Source organism: Periplaneta americana, chromosome 12 (genome assembly GCF_040183065.1).
Source record: "Periplaneta americana isolate PAMFEO1 chromosome 12, P.americana_PAMFEO1_priV1, whole genome shotgun sequence".
NCBI lineage: Eukaryota > Metazoa > Arthropoda > Insecta > Blattodea > Blattidae > Periplaneta > Periplaneta americana.
The window spans coordinates 81,041,697-81,054,973 of NC_091128.1; the positions used below are offsets into that span (position 1 = coordinate 81,041,697).

General features: G+C 35.7%; 1 protein-coding gene across 1 annotated transcript in view; it reads right to left on the bottom strand.

The window, feature by feature from the left end:
- LOC138710609 (retinol dehydrogenase 12-like) overlaps nucleotides 1-12,676 on the bottom strand; it is a 101,679-nt gene extending 89,003 nt beyond the window's left edge. Inside the window, exon 1 of the mRNA XM_069841613.1 lies at nucleotides 12,518-12,676. The gene's annotated coding sequence lies outside the window, so the exon portion shown is untranslated. The remainder of the gene's footprint in view (nucleotides 1-12,517) is intronic.
- Between the last annotated feature and the right edge of the window lie 601 nt (nucleotides 12,677-13,277).

A 13,277-nucleotide genomic window follows, 5' to 3' on the forward strand; every position in this document is an offset into this window, starting at 1 on the left:
CTGTAAAAATGATTGCTATGTTTGGCTCAACATTTATATTATTTGTGAGCAACTGTTTTCTATATAGAGTGCTACAGTACAGTATGGAGGAATCTAAAAGACGGAACATTTAACGATTTACAGCTCGAACTTATTGATCTTCAATGTGACCTAAGGGCTAAAGACCCTTTGAATAATACTACTAGCCTGGTTGAGTTTTAAAAGGCTAAACATTAACAATAATATCCACGACTACACAGGCTGGCTGTGAAAATGATTGCTATGTTTGGCTCAACATTTATACAGGGACATTATTTTATTTTTACCACCATTTTTAACATTAACCTGTCTATACTCGGAAACACTGTTATCCCCTTCCATTACAGGAGTTTGGTGTTACTAGTGCAATATGTAAACAAACCATTTTAGTAGCTATAGGAGGAGAGAAAAGTAGTGTATCCATTTATGTTACAAGGAAATACGATATTACGATTTTCAGTTTGTTGATTACTTTTACCATATTTTATCACAATACAGTAGAGTAGTAATAGTTTTTTTCACAAACTCAACTCTTCAGGCGGTTGTATTCATTATGTAATGGCTACTTTATTCAGCATATTACCGTACTTTCGGCAACTCTAATCTTCACTTCTGCACAGTCCACACAGATAAAGATATTCAGTCATGCTACACACCTTACTTGTGCGAAATAAGCAGGGCCAGGAGTTTACGGAAATCGCGAAAATCACGAAATAATAGATATACAATAGATTTTTACTAATCTTTACGAATGAAGTGATTCTGATTAATAATATGCGGATAAAACAATCGCGACAAATTGCGAAATAGAGTTCTAATAGCGAAATATGAACACATCCGCGAATTATTATTATTCCTTCGTTTTACACCGAATTTCATATTTTTAGTTCTTTTTTAGAATTTTTTTCTTCTTTTGAATCTGTTATATATCCAACTAGGCTACATTACATGGTATTCTAGGTGTTCTGATTACATTAGTGAACTCAAAAGACGGAGAATTCAACATTTCAATAATTTGAAAGTGTTAATTTGAGGCTGCAAGTTTTTTTCGTGTTTAATGAATGTGTGTTAAATACAATCTCAGTCCAACAAATATTGTCTATTGGCCATACCGCACCTTTACGAGAATCCAACGAACCTTTAATATTAATTATTTGGAAAGTAATATTCATACTGAGTTAATACTCCAATTTCAAAATAATTGTATTTTCCAAAATTTCCATTAATACCCACCAAGAGTACAAATCAATCTCCAACACTCTCCGCCGACACCAATATTAAAAAACACAAATGATAACATTACCTGCCCCTGGAAATAAGCTTCAATAATATAGGCTCTTTCTTCTATAGAAACCATATTTCTGAAACACACTATACTCTGTGCTCTTTACTTCACTGCTAGCAGACTTCGAATGCAACAGCGGCCGTAAGTTTGTGTGGCTGACGGGAGCAAGAACATTAGTAAAAGGGGTAGGAGTCAAGTACATTCAGAAACGCAGGTACAATAAAAATGCAAGTAAAAATAAAGTGATGTCCCTGTATTTGTGAGCAACTGTTTTCTATAATCAACTTTAATAAAGGCAGACATCGAACATCTGTAACTGATGTTTCATTACGATCAGTAGGCTACTGTTCCTTTCAGCTGCCAACAGCATAAAACCTCGTTTTGATGTACTGATAAATAAAAACATAACAAAATGATATTGTACATTTAAGTAGCTATAGATTTTTTATTATTTCTGTAAGATAAATATTTATTAATTAATAATAGTCCAAGATAGTTTTGTAAACACTGAACGGGAATTCATTTCATAAACACTCGTAATAGTACTTCCTTTTGTGTACACTTTGTACGAGATCACCCCTTCTTCTAGTCCACTCTTATACAGAGCGCAGCTAATATCTGCATTCCGCTCATGAGCTGTGAGCCGGCTCGGAGAGCGCAAACCTTGTGCAGGCCTGTCATAGACAGCGTATTCCGAATCTCACCGGACCGGTGGACAACAATGACGCCACGCTGCAGCGGAATAGGAACAAAACTGCTGGAAGGATCGATGGCTGTCATGGCGACTGTGTAAGTTGTTATTTGTACTACGCTAGCAAAACTTTGCGAATTTTCCGTACTGCCATCCCGTTCAAAGAAAAGAGATCATAAACAACTTATTTCTTGAACCGGTAGTAATAACTGGTCCGTTGACATGTTCGCTCATAAGCCATTAAGATATTGTTTTTACGTTGTGCTCATTATAAACAATACAGCAGAACACACCGCCATGACACAACAGTGCACGATGTCATTCGTCTGCTAATTCTCGCCCTATACAAGAACCAATCAGATTCACTGATGGCTGATGGAGACTGCCACCACCTCTGCAAGCTGATGGCCGGTGCGACACCGGTGGAGCATCAATGACGTCATCGGTGGAATTCGGAACACCGTGATGCCATCGGATTGCTCACCGGTGAGATTCGGAATACGCTCAGAGCTTACTATTCAAACACCCCCCCCCCCCCCCCAGCAAGACTCTTGGGCGAGTCCATGTAAGTGGATGCCAATTCGTCTTTCGCGCAGGTGCCACGAGTTTGCGATCGGACTCTACCTTGGTATTACTCTTAGTATTCATCCGCTTACAACGTATATAACAAAATATAAAAGTAGCGTTTTACATATGAGTGTATATGTTTCATCGTATTTAACAACTAAACATCCAATTTTTGTTTTCATATAATACAAGGCTATGGTTTCAAAATACGGAACTATATTTTTCTGTGTCGTGTGAGTGTTTCGACTGAGAAAGAATCACAAGTATAACAGCCACGTGCTTGTGTTTGGATTAGGATTTTTCTTACAGTGAAAAGAGTATAGTCATTTGTCGTTCTCCCATACAACTTGTAAGTCTTGTTACGCGTAACATTCATACAATTGTATGTTCACGCCCATTGGAAATGTGACAAATGTTTATAAGATTGTTTTACTCTGAATAATTCACGCTACTACCCTTAAAATATTTACGATTCCTCGTGGATCATTCCGTATATAGCCGGTCATTTATTTCCCTGCAAGATATTTGCCTTTCTTTCATAATTCCCTGCAAGTATATTCTGCCACAGCTCTCACAAGTTTCATTTCATTCACTTAAATTCAATTTTAAATTAGACTGAATCGTAAATACCTAATATGAACAAAATTTCTGCAATAGTTTTAAAGTGATAGCTATGCTCAGACGGACAGACGGACAGACAGACAGACAGACGACAGCATGTCTAATATACATAGTATGAACAGTAAGTAATGTCATTAATTCTGGTGGATGATTTCTTTAGTAAAGAACAATAAAAAAGCCGCATACTATTTTGCTGTACTGTATTTTGAATAGTTTTGCAGCAAATATGCATTTTAAAATATATTAATTACGAGATTGTGCAACCTGTGCAATTGGGAGGGAATGCACATATGACTATGTTGCTCTGAACAACCCCTGGCTTGTTATGAACAGAGAAGTGTAAGGTCATTGCCAAGTACATTGTTCTTAAACTCGTTTAATTTTTGTTTATTCTCTGTTAGAGAGCGGAGAATGAACACTGCTCATTTCACGTTAAATTAAATCTTGGATAATTTAAAATAAACTCCACAACCTGCTTTTAATTATATGTTCAGAAAACGCGGACAATAAGATACGCTTATTTCAAACTAAATTAAGATTAAGATATATTTCTACTCTCCCATTTAAATTGAATATTCTAGAGGACTTAAACAATGATGATGCTTGTGTCACGTTATAAAAACAAAATTTTAAAACATTTAAAACTCTAAAGGAAAAGAATAAAAATACGGTATGCTTATTTTACGTTAAAAGAAGTAAATTAAAAATATTATTTTTAAACTCTTCGATTTAATTTAAGCCTAATTAAATATTCGGTGAACACAGACCAGAAGAAAAGGGTCATTTAACGTTATACAAATCTAATTAGTAATTAAAAAATCTCCGTTCGTACTAAAAGCATCATTTTTAGCCAATTAGAAATAATTCCCTCCAATTTTAATTTTTAAAGTGATAACGAAACTTAGATACAAAAAATCAATTTTCCCTTAAAAGCAATTGTGTTTGTTATGTCTACATTTCTCCTTCTCATCCATCTCTCGCATTACGCGAGCTGCATCTCTCGAGCAGGCAATAACATTTACAGGGTTGCCAGAGTGCATCAAGTTTTAAAATTCCTTTAGCAGAACGAAAAGTTACATTTGTTGAAATCAAATTTCTGCAAATTTAAAGGACAAAATTAAAATTCTTTCAATAATTTACCATCATAACACACTGATCTCTTAAACTGACCGAGCATATCGGAAATTAATTCAATAGATTTCCCAAAATACGCTATAAAATGTTTAAAAATATTTGTTTCTCGAAAAGGAAGTAAAAACGAGCAAATTTGTATTATTAAATTTTTTGTTTGAAATATCTCAAAGATTAACCTTCGAAATTAATGAAATTGCTTACGGTTCACTCTGTGTGTGTGTGTATATGTGTGTGTATATATATATATATATATATATATATATTGTAGGGTGTTGAAAACATTAACATTGCAATATAATTAAGACATTATTTTCTGTATGTATTTCGTTTTAATAAAAAGAACACTGCTTCGAAAATTTAGGCCAGATATGGTAAAATTATACAAAATATTAACTTCACCAGCATTTTTGTATGGATCTGAGACTTGGACGCTACCAACATCTAAGTTAATAAGAAATGAAGCCTCCGAGATAACACTAATACAAACATTAGCTGGATAAACACGATTTGATAAAAAAAAAAGAAATGAAAATATTAGACAAAAAAATGAAATGTAGAAAATATTTTCAACAAAATTATAACATAATGAACAAATTAGTTTCAATATTTACATATAGAAAGAATGCCCACAGAAGGATCCTAAACAAAATACCTAATTATAAGCCAATAGGGGAGACTATCCAATATGTGTTGGAAGGATGAAAGTACTGTATGTTTCAAATTCCTGAAGATGGAACAGGCCATGGAGAAATTTATGATGATGATGATGACGACGACGGTGATGATGATGATGATGATGATGATGAGGAGGAGGAGGAGGAGGAGGAGGATGAGGAGGAGAAAGTAAAAGGAAGACATAAAGATAATGACATAGGAACTTTTTTTGGGGTTGTTATTTAACGACGCTGTCTTAAACAATAACTGGTGCCACCTCATAAGTCTCCTATACACAGAGAAAGTAAAGTAAGTTTAAAATAGAAATATGACATAATGTTCCAATGTGCCGGCTTTCCATAATCAGACACAGGTCAATGAATGCTTCCAACCAGTTCCAACGTACACGCAGGAAAATATCCGGCGTCACATGACGGCAGGCGTCGACGATGCAGAACTGTGGACGGTGTAAGCCCTGGAATTTCTTCTGGTAGAACTGACCTAGAGCTAGAAATCAAAGGGTGTGTTTGGAGAGCTGGGTGGCCATTCGACTCGTCCTCGTCTACTTATCCAATGGTTGAGAAACAGCCAGTCAGCCATTGATGCCCAGAATGAGCGTAACAAGAGAGCGACCGAGCCCCTACCACGCTGTAGCGGAGAACTGAGAAATATGTTCCCAAATTGAAGCAGGAGAAAGCCGCCATTTGTTTGTTAGAAAACGCGCGGGATTTCGAAACCGCTATTTGAATACGTGTTGTATTGCGTATCCGAAAGCTAAATGTTTTTGTTTAAAGGAACAATACTTCCTTTGCGATATATCTTTAATAACGTGTGTCTCCTGTCAGCAGAGTTGCTAAGTTTTCTGTGAGGGAAATCGGGATATCAGAAGCTAACTTAAGACATTATATTTATCATCACTTTATCAAAAAGATTTATAGTTGTTTTCTGCAAAGTAGTATTCGCGTGCTTTTAATGTAATATTCGCCTCCCTGAGAAACACTAAAATACGAAAGACACACAGTAGGCTACAGTGAATACTACAGGCTAATCGTTTTTTTCTTTTATTAACTATGAATATGTTTTAACTATTCGCTACTAAATTAACTTTGCAACTTTTCTTTTTCGGAACCGGTACTGCAACAGTACATCGACGATGAGTCCATGTTTAAACATAGTTCACTGCACTACAAAACGCAGCAATTGTATGTGTCTGTTATTAGTGCAAAATACGATATCAAAACGCTCTTTTTTTTTTTTTTTTTTTTTTTTTGGCACTCAACGCACCTAAAATAGACAATGTTGATTACTTGCGAGAACAGTAACTAGGTACCGAAACAGATTAATCAACAATGTGGTAGAACTAGGTTAACTATTATCTTGCGAGTAGAGTTACCTTACGGCAATCAGCTGGGTTACCTCACAGACTTACTAAATTTCCGCGGGTTACCTCTATGTTTACAATGTAACCATCTGAGTCAATATATAAATAAAAATATCGGATAATAGGAAATGCAGACTAACTTGTTTAAATTGCGTTCTAGGCTATTATCCCTCAAATCGGGATTTTTATCAATCTCGATCCGCTTTATCGGGATTCAACCAGGCTGTCAGACTTGCATCATTTTCATAGGAACTCCGAATGTGAATATTCATAACCAAGGTTAATAATGTCTACTTTTTAATTTAATCTGTAGGTTAAACTGTTGTATAAAATCAAAAAACATTATTATTATTATTATTATTATTATTATTACTATTATTATTATTATTATTATTATTATTATTATTATTATTACTAGTAGTAGTAGTAGTAGTAGTAGTAGTAGTAGCAAGTAGCAGGAGCAGCAGCAGTAGCAGTAGTATAAAAAACTGTTTCATTAATCCGTAACTAAGACAAGAGTTACTTTCAATCAGGGATATTAAAAAATTAACTTTTTGTAGTTTATACAGTTTCTGTTGAGTTGTTCAAAGGAACGATGGTGTGAAAATTCCTTCCTCTATCAGGCTATGTGACCTAATACTTGTTCTGGGAGATGAATTTGAAATGTGTTATGCCATTACGTAATGAGTGGTTAGTACATGCAGTATTAATGAACATGTTTCAGCTTTTAGGCTCTGAAATTTGTTTATATATATTTTTTAAACAGGATCTATTTCTACCGTCCCGCGCCGTGGCGTGGTGGTCTAAGGCATACTGCCTAGGACTCGCATTACAGAATGCGCGCTGGTTCGAGTCCTCATGGGGAAGAAATTTTGTCATGAAATTTCGGCCAGTGTATGGGACCGGTGCCCATCCAGAATCGTGATGCACTTGGGGAGCTACGATAGGTAGCAAAATCCGGTTGCGAAAGCCAGCTGTGAAGGCTGGGGGGATCATCGTGCTAACCACACGATACCTCTATTCTGGTTGGATGATCGTCCACCTCTGCTTCGGCATGTGGGCGTGAGGCCAGCAGCCGGCTGGTCGGTCTGGGGCCTTCACGGACTGTAGCGCCACGGATTATTATTATTATTATTATTATTATTATTATTATTATTATTATTATTATTATTAATTCTGTATCTTCGAATTCGGCGAATAATTTTATTATTCACGTATGCACTGAAACAACAGCTGTTTGAAGAAAGGGAAGGATATGGAGTGGATGAAGGACAATAACAATGTATACGGTAATAACATAGTTTGAGAGGTAACAACTATCTTCGAAATGAGTTGAAACACTGAATGATTCATTGTAGGGTAGAAATTCTCTCTGCGGATTGCACCTATCCATTTTCGGTTAAGGGAATCTTTACTCAGAGGAAATATGAAGCACAAACAGCCGTTTAAGTACAATAGTTTGTCTTCTGTAACATAATACGGGCCAAAAATATCGAATGAATTAAAGATTAACTAATCAGTGAAATGTAACATTCCTTCCTTCTTTATCTTTACATCTGTGTGCATTGCTGCAATTAAAAATAGCACACGAACTAAACCTGTACTTATTCATCTCAACCAAGCAAATGGCTGCCCGTCGGCTGTTCAATTTGGGAGCATAACACTAGCGCCAGTGAGCGGTCTAGCGGTTATTTAGTAAGTCTATGAGAGCGACCCGTCCTGCTGAAAGTACGCCGAAAATTTCCCTCCGCATTTTAACACAGTGGCACAACAATCTCTTGCAACATCTCAAGGTACCATTCCCCATTCAAGTTTCCTTTAAGAGGACACTTTTATGAGTTTTAAAACTTTCACAATTTTTATCCAAAAATTTGTGAAATTAAAACTACATAAACAGGCCTACAATACTATCATCTTTCGACGCTAAGTAACCTAATAGGTGACACAGTGTCGTTAAAAAACCAACTAAAGAAAATACTATCATCTGTACAAAATTTGGTGCCATTAGAGCTAATAGTTTTGAAATTGTATTTTTTAAATATATTTATAGGCTATATTGACTTAACTAAAAGAACTCTTTGCTTCAAAGTTTTCAAAATTTTAAATTCATATTTGCTCAAAAGCTTGAAAATAGCCATGGGAATGAAATTAATTAGCTCTTTGATTTCAGTTTAAACAGAGAGTCACAAATAATTTTTAAATTCCATGAATTTACCATTACAGCATATTATAATCTAAAAGTGCAATATGAATATGCCCCGAAGGAATTTAATATTAATATTTCATACAGATGCTAATTAAATTGTATTTATCAACATTTAATAGGCCTCTTTGACAAGTTTCAGGCCAATCTGACAATAACTGCTGTGCAAGGAGCTTTTTTAAATCAATAAACCGCTTAAAATTTTAAAGTCGAGAAAACAGTATTAAAAAAAAACATTTATCTCAACTCACTCATGCACCATATGTTTGACCACATTTGAATACATCGATAGATCATTTAAAACAATCTCAAATATCACTACGATCATAAAAACAAAAAAGTGGATTCTCTTAATTTTTCAGCATTATTTCTACCTCTGATTCAGGTTCTGGCTAATATGTGCATCTGTGATCAGGCAGTACATCTCACATGATCATATTTGTCAGAGGAAGAACAATTGTTTGTATGCATCTGAAGTCTGACTAGTGTCATATGTAGATGTCAGCGATGTATGCAATGGAGGGGGAAAGGAACTAGCCACCCAACCCCATTATCTCCTGGCCTATTGCCTCATAATTGGTGCCTTGTTGGTATCACTAGTGAGGTTCAGACCTGTCTTCGGATATTTGACTAAACAACAACAGTGTCCCCTAACGAAGGGGGGCTCAATCAACCTACCTATCCACACTTTCACCTTTCCGACATCTTGCACTTTGGAATCAATCACTCATTCGGAATTTTCCTCACTCCAGTAACGCATGTTCTGGCGATTAACCTCACCGTTGACGTAAGAGTTGGCTTCGTCGGAGAAGAGAAAGTCAACATCAAAGTCCGCCTGGTCATATTGATCTGGCATAGTTACACATCGATTGTAATAATCTTTACTCAGTTTCAACAGTAGCTGCAGTCTGTAGAGATGCCATTGTTAGCTTTTATGACAGTCTTTATATGTATGGATAGGTATACTAGTGGGACACACTGTAGGTTATCTAACGTCGATGGAATTTGCAATAGAGAGATGATATTTGGCGTGATGTTTCCGAAGGTTTTTCATAGATTACCAGACATTCGCCTTACAATTAGGGAAACCTCGGAAAAAACCAAGCAGGTAATAAGCCCAAACGGGAATCGAAACTACGTCTGAGAGCAACCTTGGATTTTAGGAGAGAGAAAGAGTATAACGCCAAATGTGGGAAAAAGAAGAAAAGTTGCAAACAATGGAGAACAGTGGAAAACAGTGAAACAGTAATCGATATTTTATGTCACATTATTTGCCGTATATAAATAATACTGTTGTAATCAGCGTTCCTGTTTATGCTATGTTACGCTCACATATTGATGGTTATTACACTCATTTATTTAATAATAACATGTAAATGAATTTCAGCTCTTCCGTTTCATAGTATTTCCTCTAATGAAAATATATCAAGCTGAAAGAGATGGAAATTAAATATAGCATATTTTATAGATTCAGCAATAAAAGAAAGTGACATAAATTTACATAATAAATAGCAAGAGTTACTGCATGTAAATTATGTCATTGAGTTTATGAAGATTAGTAAGCAGAAATAATAACCCAAAATGAAATGGAGAGCGGATGTAGATTCAATTGAAAGGGAGAGTTATAAAATGTACTAAAAGTTTCTAAAAATAAACAATTCCTGCCATAGAAAATACAATAAAGAACTGGAGGGAAGAGGGATAGAAACAAACAGAGCCACCTACTATTGACATTTTTAATATAACCTGTTTTGGTTCTGACGTCAGATGTGGATAATATGGCGCCGGTACATCCATTCACGCCTATGTACATAACAGATTAATACTTCTAGGTTATTATGTGTAGGGTTACCATCCGTCCGGCAAAAGGAGGACATGTCCTTTTTTTAATCATTTTATCCTGTCCGGCAAGCATTTAAAAAAATTTCGAAATGTCCGAAATTTCGCATTTGAACTATAATTAATATGAATATTGAACAATATGCATAGAATATCTAAACAAATGGTGAAAACCTATGACACAATTTAACTGCTTTCAATGGTTGAAGCTGAAGCACATTAAAGAACATAAAATATGATGACCTATAGACATGCTTTGAATTCTTACACTCTAAAAATGTCACTATTCATGATTCTAAGCTATTTTATCAATGATACTCTGTAATGTACAAAGATATGCCAATCAAGTTAAGTTTGACAAAGATTTAAATTTAGATAAACAATGGTGCAAATTCTTCAATTTCAATAGTTCTGCGACCACTGAAACTTTCTCAGAACTCTAAAAAATATGTCAATTATATTTATTTATCCCAAGTCACAATGGAAGTGTTAAGAGAGTATTTTCCCTCCTCAATGAACAAAAGAATGAAATCACATGCTAACGGAGAGAGTCAGAGGTATTATCACAGTCTAGTATATACAGTCGCGAAGCTCAATACGTAGTAAATATGCAGACATTAGGTAGTTGCTCACCACTAGGATCGCTAATATCGCCTCATTACAGGCAATGCAAAATAGTACCGTCACATTCTATTGTTTCTAGCACCCTCAAACTCAAGCTTCGTGACTGTATATAGTAGACTGTGGTATTATCTTGGTGCAATATAATTTCAAGGACATGTCCTGTGACCAGTTCCATAGTTATTTGTTACAAGATGTAAGTTGGTCCCTTCAGGCTCTTGTGCACAAAGTGAACTCACCGATAAGTAGAGTACAGATGTAATACTGATCCAGCAACTAGTAAGAAAACTAAGGCGAGCTATTGTTTTTATCTTTAATTTTGTTCATACCAATTTTTAAAATGTCCTCCTTTTTACAGCAATGTCCTCTTATTTTAGATTCCATGTCTTCCTATAGAATTTGTTCTCGTGGTAACCCTAATTATGTGGAAGGTATACGTGCGACTCACGACAGGAACAGTTTGGCTGTGAGATGATAACTGCGCATACGAGGGCTTGGTTAAAACAAACTAACCAAAGCTAATCTTCGTATATGCAAGTTGTGTAACCGGAGCACGAAGGGAACTTCTTAATTTTATTTGGAAAGTATACACGAAAATAAATCCAACTAACGATCACCGCTGGCACTGCATGAGAAGTATTAGCATTCGCCACAGCCAAACTGTTCCTGTCGCGAGCCCCTACTGATAGTATTGGATTCCGAAAAGTAAAATCACGTGTTTAGTACTTGGAAGGGTTTACGCAATAAAGGAAAATGTGATGCTTTCTTTGGTGAAGCGTTACTATAGAATTACTAAATAGAGTATTACTGTATTAGGGCCTACCACTGAAAGTGTTGATCTTCGTATCTTCAAAATTCTTCACGTAAAAGAATGGTTACCTGTATTATATATCATCTTTGATATAATTTATTTTGTATTTGTCGTATTGACAACAATTAAAATGTTATCTGATGTGAAACTGTTAAGTGGCCGCCCTGCGTAAAGTAACACGAAATTAAACAATGTTATATATAATAAACGAAGCAATTCACAATATTAAATATTTTCACATTTTCAACGGAATTCATACAAACAAAGCATTTCATATGGCGCGAAAGTAATGTGGAGTAAACATGTATTTAATTAGTTTAATTTTTACTAAGAGTAGGCCACCGGCGTAGCTCTGTCGGGTTGCCTACCGATCCGGAGTTGTGCTCGGGCACGGGTTCGATTCCCGCTTGGGTTGATTATCTGGTTGGGTTTTTCCGAGGTTTTCCCCAACCGTAAGACAAATGTCAGGTAAACTTTGGCGAATCTTCGGCCTCATCTCGCCAAATACTATCTCGCTATCACCAATTCCATCGACGCTAAATAACCTCGTAGATGATACAGCGTCGTTAAATAACCAAGTAAAATAAAAAGTACTAAGAGTATGCCTCGGAAAGAGTGCGAAATCACTTTACAGAAGACGAAGATCGTAAGTATAAACCGATCGACATAAAGTAAGACCAGAAAACACTCACCGAAAAGAGAAGTAGTCAGAATCCAGTCGAAGCGTTGAGATAACTGTCATCACACGGAAAACGTACAAGAGTGGGTCTTGTGACGAGCACTGGCCTTGGTAGCCTATTTCCTCCAAAGTCTCCGGCCGATTATTAAGCAGGTGAAATCTCAGCGGTCCGAGGCCTGCGGAGATAATTTGGTATTATTCGACATGACAAGCCGATCCAAGCGCATCTTAGCTGACGTAGCATGATCAATACTCATAGGCACAGACTTTTATGAGCTAGAGAAGAAAAAAGTCGCAAGTGGAATCTAACCCTTCCTAACATAACCAAGTAGTAATAATGATAATAATAATAATAATAATAATAATAATAATAATAATAATAATAATAATAATAATAATAATAATTTCATAGATTTTATAAAGGTACATGACTCGGTTAAGATAAGAGTTTCATATAATATTTTTATTGAATTTGGTATTCCCAAGAAACTAGTTCGATTAATTAAAATGCATCTCAGTGAAACTTATAGCAGGCCATTTTCTATCTGATACTTTTCCAATTCACTGCGGACTAAAGCAAGAAGATGCAATATCACCTTTACTTTTTAACTTTTCTCTAGAATGTGTCATTAGGAAAGTCCAGGGACGGATTCGAATTGAACGGGTTACATCAGCTGCTTCTTTATGCGGATGAAGTGAATATGTTAAGAGAAAATCCACAAGCGATTAGGGAAAACACGGAAATTTTACTTGAAGCAAGTAAGGAGATAGGT